Here is a 5,343-nt window from a genome sequence, read left to right on the forward strand (position 1 = left end):
AAATAACTGGCAAAACGTTGAGCTTAACTTGGTCCAAAAATAATAGTTCTTATCGGGCCAAAGGTCCTCCACCCAAGCCCAAGCCCGAGCCGAGCCGGCCGGACGGCGGCAGCGCGCGCGTGGGGAGCTCTCTCTTCCTCTGAGCTGTTTAACCTCTCATGTCATGAAGACATATATATACTCCTCAAAATCAACTCTCCCAACCAATGTGGGATGTTGTTAAGTTCATTTCATTAAAGTCAACAAGGCTTTTTGTAAGAAACCATAGACCCATTTCATTTTTACATTTTGCCATATATTATTTGAGTCATTAGGTTTAATAATTAAGCCCAACATCTTTCAGACAGAAGAGTCCACTCGAGAGGGATCCCTTCGAAGTCATCCTAGATCTTGGCTTTTACAGGGATTCCGAACTTGGGCTTAGCCAACGGGTTCTTGAGGTTGCTAGAACGGACGAGGAGACTTCCGGTGGAGATTCCGGCGAGAAGGGTCGGCAAGTAAGTCTCGGCGGCACGGAACGTCTGGTTCGTGACGTAATCGCACCGTTCCTCGATGATGAATGTGAAGTTCGGGTTGAAGTAAGAAGAGAAGAAGTCTCTGAATCTTGACACGATAAAGTCACGGACTTTGGTCGGGATGATCTCGGTGAGGATGGTTCGGAAGAGGATCATGAAAGCAGAGAGAGATGTGTACATCGAGAAGATCTGAGAGACTGAAGGGATCCTTTGAGTGAAGAAAGTAGTGGGCGCCATTGTTGTTAAACCAGTTTCAGGTGGTGATGAAGATAATGTGATGTGTGTGTGTGTTGTGTGTTTTAAAGAGAGGAAAAAATTGGTGAGCAAGTTTACTAGCTTCTAATTGTAGAAATGGAACATTCGAGAGATACAGTTGGGCTTTCCTCTTAAGGAAATTGATTTATTAGTTTTAATTTGTAACCACATTGTTAAATACTGTTGTTGTGACTGTACGAACCAATTGAACATTAGCATGTAATTAAGTTTTGAAAACAGCTTGCAATATCAGTAGACAGTTACTAAGCCTGCGATTTAAACCGAACCGAGCTAACCGGACCAAGAATTTTTGGTTTTCAGTTATAGTTTGGTTATCTTAAGTTACACCGATCAGCAATAGGTGAAAACTAATTCGGTTAAATTCAGTTTGACTGACAATTAACCGTATCTATATTATTAAAACTGAAATATCTTTTGATGTTGTTTGGTAACATAGATAACAATATAAATGAGAAATATTTGGAAACATAGATAACAATGTTTTTAGTATTTTCTTTTATTTATACATTTACTCATTGCATTCACAATAAATTAAACACTTCTTTTTTTGCATTTATTTTTATTTACAGATTTTGTCACTACATTAAAATCAATTTAAATTAATTAATTACAATTCTGAAGCTTATCTAACCAAATCAATATTCATATATTAACCATTATTAATATTGTACAAATATTTATTAAATCGCATGTATTAAAGGGAGATAACATTTTCTTATATTACATCAAATTTCATCAAGTTATAAAATTAATAATATTATATTATGTACAAATAAAAAATTTATTATCAGACATTTATATTATAAAATAATATATTCAACTCTATATGTAAATTGCAAAACATAAAAAATATACATGAAATTTTTATTATAAAACCAGCGGTTTATAAGTTTACGTTGAATACAAGTTAAATAGCGGGTCAAGTTCTAGTTTACAATTATTACTATACTGAGTTATACAAAAATTTAGTTTTGTTTATATCAAAATTAAGCTATTTTAATCATATCCAAATTTAACAAATAGGTGTTTAATCGGAATTTGGTACTTTAGAGTGAGTATGAAATTTAATCTATTCAGATATTTTTAGAGTTTAGTTGAGATTTGGTTCAGATATAATAACATATTTCAAACCGGTTAAATCTGTTTTAAATTTAGGTTTGGTTCTAATCCAGTTTTTAGTTATCAAAATACTTGTTTGTTATTGAAAATACACAAATTTTAGTTCACAAATTTGGCAAATTTAAACAACTTACACTAAGAAATGCTTGATGACATGGTTCAAAAATGGTTAATAAAAATAGTGAAACATAAATTAACAAGTTAAAATTAACTAGTAATGTAAGAAACTTTATTTCAAGTTTAAAAATAAAAGAACTTCGAAATCATACTTACATAATTAAAATTTAAACGAAATTATGAAAATGTAAAAGTATTAGTATTTAACCAAATTAAAAAATATAAATTCATCTAATGGATATTTATTTTAAGTATTAAGTAGGATTATTTTTCTGGATACTTATTTATGATTAAGTTTGAGTTTGGTATGATTTATTGAGTTTTTGAATGTTTTGGGTCTTCAAATACATGTTCAGATTTGGATAAAACCTAAAATCCGAGATACTATAAAACAAGACCATTTATGCGAATTTGGTTTGTTTGAATTTATCTTTTGGGTCGGTTTAGTTTGAATTTTGGGTTCGTTTTTTTACCTACTCCTATTTTCGATTACTTAATTAAAAATCAAGTTTAATCCAAAAATGAACTAAATTTTATTTGGTTTGTTTTGTTAATCCTCTTGAAAACTTTGGTTAACCAAAAAAGTCTCTCGGTTTGGTTAACCAAAGTCGCAGGCCTATCAGCTACATTACTTTAGAGAAATATTGACTACCAAATGAAAGTGGTTTGTTATTATTTTTGGTGACAAAATGTAGTCCTGATCAACAGCTGTTTCTCCCTTTGATTTCCACATTTTATAACACAAAAATAAAATAAAATTTGGTGAATGTTATAAATCATGGAGTGGATTGCCATTAACCAGGTCCGGACCGAGACCGGCCCAATACCTAGAAGATGGAGAGATGGCCGAAGCCCAGAGAAAGGAGAGAGAGAGCCGACTTCAGGAGAGAGAATGACGGCCACAAAGCTTGGAGAAAAGGAAATTCTTTCATTTTCCTAGTAGATGTAATCTTTCCATTATTATGTATTAGTAGTTTTCCTAATCCTAGTGAGTTTAGGTTTTGGATACTTTATATTTATCTTCATCTTGTAATCCTTATATAAAGGAACTGGCGGCCACAAAGCTTGGAGAAAAATAAACTCTTTCCTTTTCCTAGTAGATGTAATCTTTCCATTATTATGTATTAGTAGTTTTCATAATCCTAGTAAGTTTTGGTTTTGGATACTTTCCATTTATCTTCATCTTGTAATCCTTATATAAATGAATCTCCTTGATCATTAATAAGAACACAAAAATATTCAGTCTCAAAACTCTCTATTTCTCTAAACTCTCTAATTACAACACGTTATCAGCACGATAGACTCCAAAAACCCTGAGAAAGAAAAACCCCTAACCCTAACCTAAAATCCGTCACACATAACCCCTAATCCATGCGCAACTTAAAATCGATCTATCTCTCAACCCCTGAGGAACCAGACAACGAGCCATATATCAAATTGAAGCTCTTGACGAGACGAATCCATCAACGAAAACCGTTCGTCGATCCGATCTCAGACGCGCTCACACTCGCAGGAACAATACGCGACGCCGTCTTGGTCTTTTGGAACCCTAATCCGAACCAACAAGATTTTCTAGCCAAATTCAAATTATGTGAAAGATAATTTTATCATACCTTAGTTGTTTGATGATATCTTGTTCAGATTATGGTGTTCATGTAATCTAATACTTCTTGTTTTTATTTCATGAGCTGAGAGGAGTTGGTGCAAAGATCTCAAACACAAAGCTGTTCGCGATCCATATACTGACCATGACCCGACGATCTCAAGCTTGACGAACCTTAATAGGTTTTGAATCTCAAAATCCTAATGATCTAATGATCAAATAGAAAACCCTAGAAACCCTAAAAGCTTAAATCGGTTTTGACTTCATCTGATCTATTGATCATTGAGGTTTTAAAATTGTTTGATTGTTTGATTGATTGATCTGAGATTTTAGGATTGATAGATCTAATCTCAAAATTCGAAATCCTTAAGGCCTTGAAACCCTTAATCTCGTTTGAAATTCCTAAAGGCCTTGAAAACCTTAAATCTCACATTGCTTGAAAGATTGATTTAAAGATTGGGAATATTTACATATTTAATGTGAGTTAGGTTGCTAGATTACTTGATTCTAAAATCTAGCTGAAACATTACCAACCTTGAAATTGGTAAACTTAATTGATATGGATTGTGTGACGTTGTGTTACGAAACATACCAAACGGCCGTGTAGCCTAATGCATTGCTCACACTTGCGGCCTTGTGCCCTTGATTGATTAAAAGTTGTGTGGCTTAGTGAATATCAAAGTGACCGTGTGGCCTAGTATCAAGATGGTAAGACTTTGAGACAGTGGCCGAGTTTCACTTTGCCTTATCCAGGGTCGTGTACCAAACTGAGATTATGTGGAGAAGAGGTAATAGATAATGATTATCTATTCAAGACATACTCCACATTCCATTCAGAAGATTTGTTGTCAAAACATATCTACATAGAAAGATGTTCTACCACTTACAGTGACCTGATCTCTTGCCTAACGGTGATTGAGAATGACAAGGTACTAAAGAAAAGCAGTGAGATGAAATATCCTGAGGAAATGGATCAAGATGAATCCGAGACAGCCGTGTCCAATGCAATAGATGGACATGCCGGCTTATCTATTTAACTAAGAGGGATCTCGACATTTTATTTTAAAGTCCTTGTTTTGTGATTTGCTTTTAACCCACTTGATGGTTCACGATTTTATATATACAATGAAATTGGTTTTGAATTCATTGTCTTGCTTGATCTTACTTGAACATATAAATGATTTTAAAGAGTTGCCTAAAAGGCATAAAACTAAGTAAGAAATCATGAATGAGTATAGTAAGCATAGTAAAGAAACTATGGCTAAGGCATTGCCTTAAAAGGCATTATACACACCCAAAAGAACATGTGACCCATTGAAGTTATAATGTATGGTTTCCAAGTAGAAACAATGGGTAAGGAAGGAAACAAGTTCCTTTAGATTTTAAGAAGAAAAATGCCTAAGACCTTGAAAGAAAGTGGTCGAGACTACACCTATGATCTCTACTGATTAAAACTATGCTATAAGATCAGTATGATAAGAGGCAAGAGAAGTGGTGACTATATTGATATATCCCACGAAATTTTACACTATATGGCATGATAGGATTAGCCATCTTAAAGTCTAAACTTTATGCAAAGATTGAAAAGACACAGAGTTATCCCGTAAAAGATCTCACGTTGTGAAACATGTACACAAAGGGAAACTCATTAGGCTTAATTGTCCCAAGCACCACGACCTTATAGTATGGTCATGAGGGGGAGAGAGGATAAAC

General features: G+C 33.8%; 1 pseudogene; it reads right to left on the reverse strand.

The window, feature by feature from the left end:
* The window catches only part of LOC106314592, a 7,566-nt pseudogene extending 6,623 nt beyond the window's left edge, over nt 1–943 (reverse strand).
* Nucleotides 944–5,343: the final 4,400 nt, after the last annotated feature.

The sequence above is a fragment of the Brassica oleracea genome, chromosome C9 (assembly GCF_000695525.1).
Source record: "Brassica oleracea var. oleracea cultivar TO1000 chromosome C9, BOL, whole genome shotgun sequence".
NCBI lineage: Eukaryota > Viridiplantae > Streptophyta > Magnoliopsida > Brassicales > Brassicaceae > Brassica > Brassica oleracea.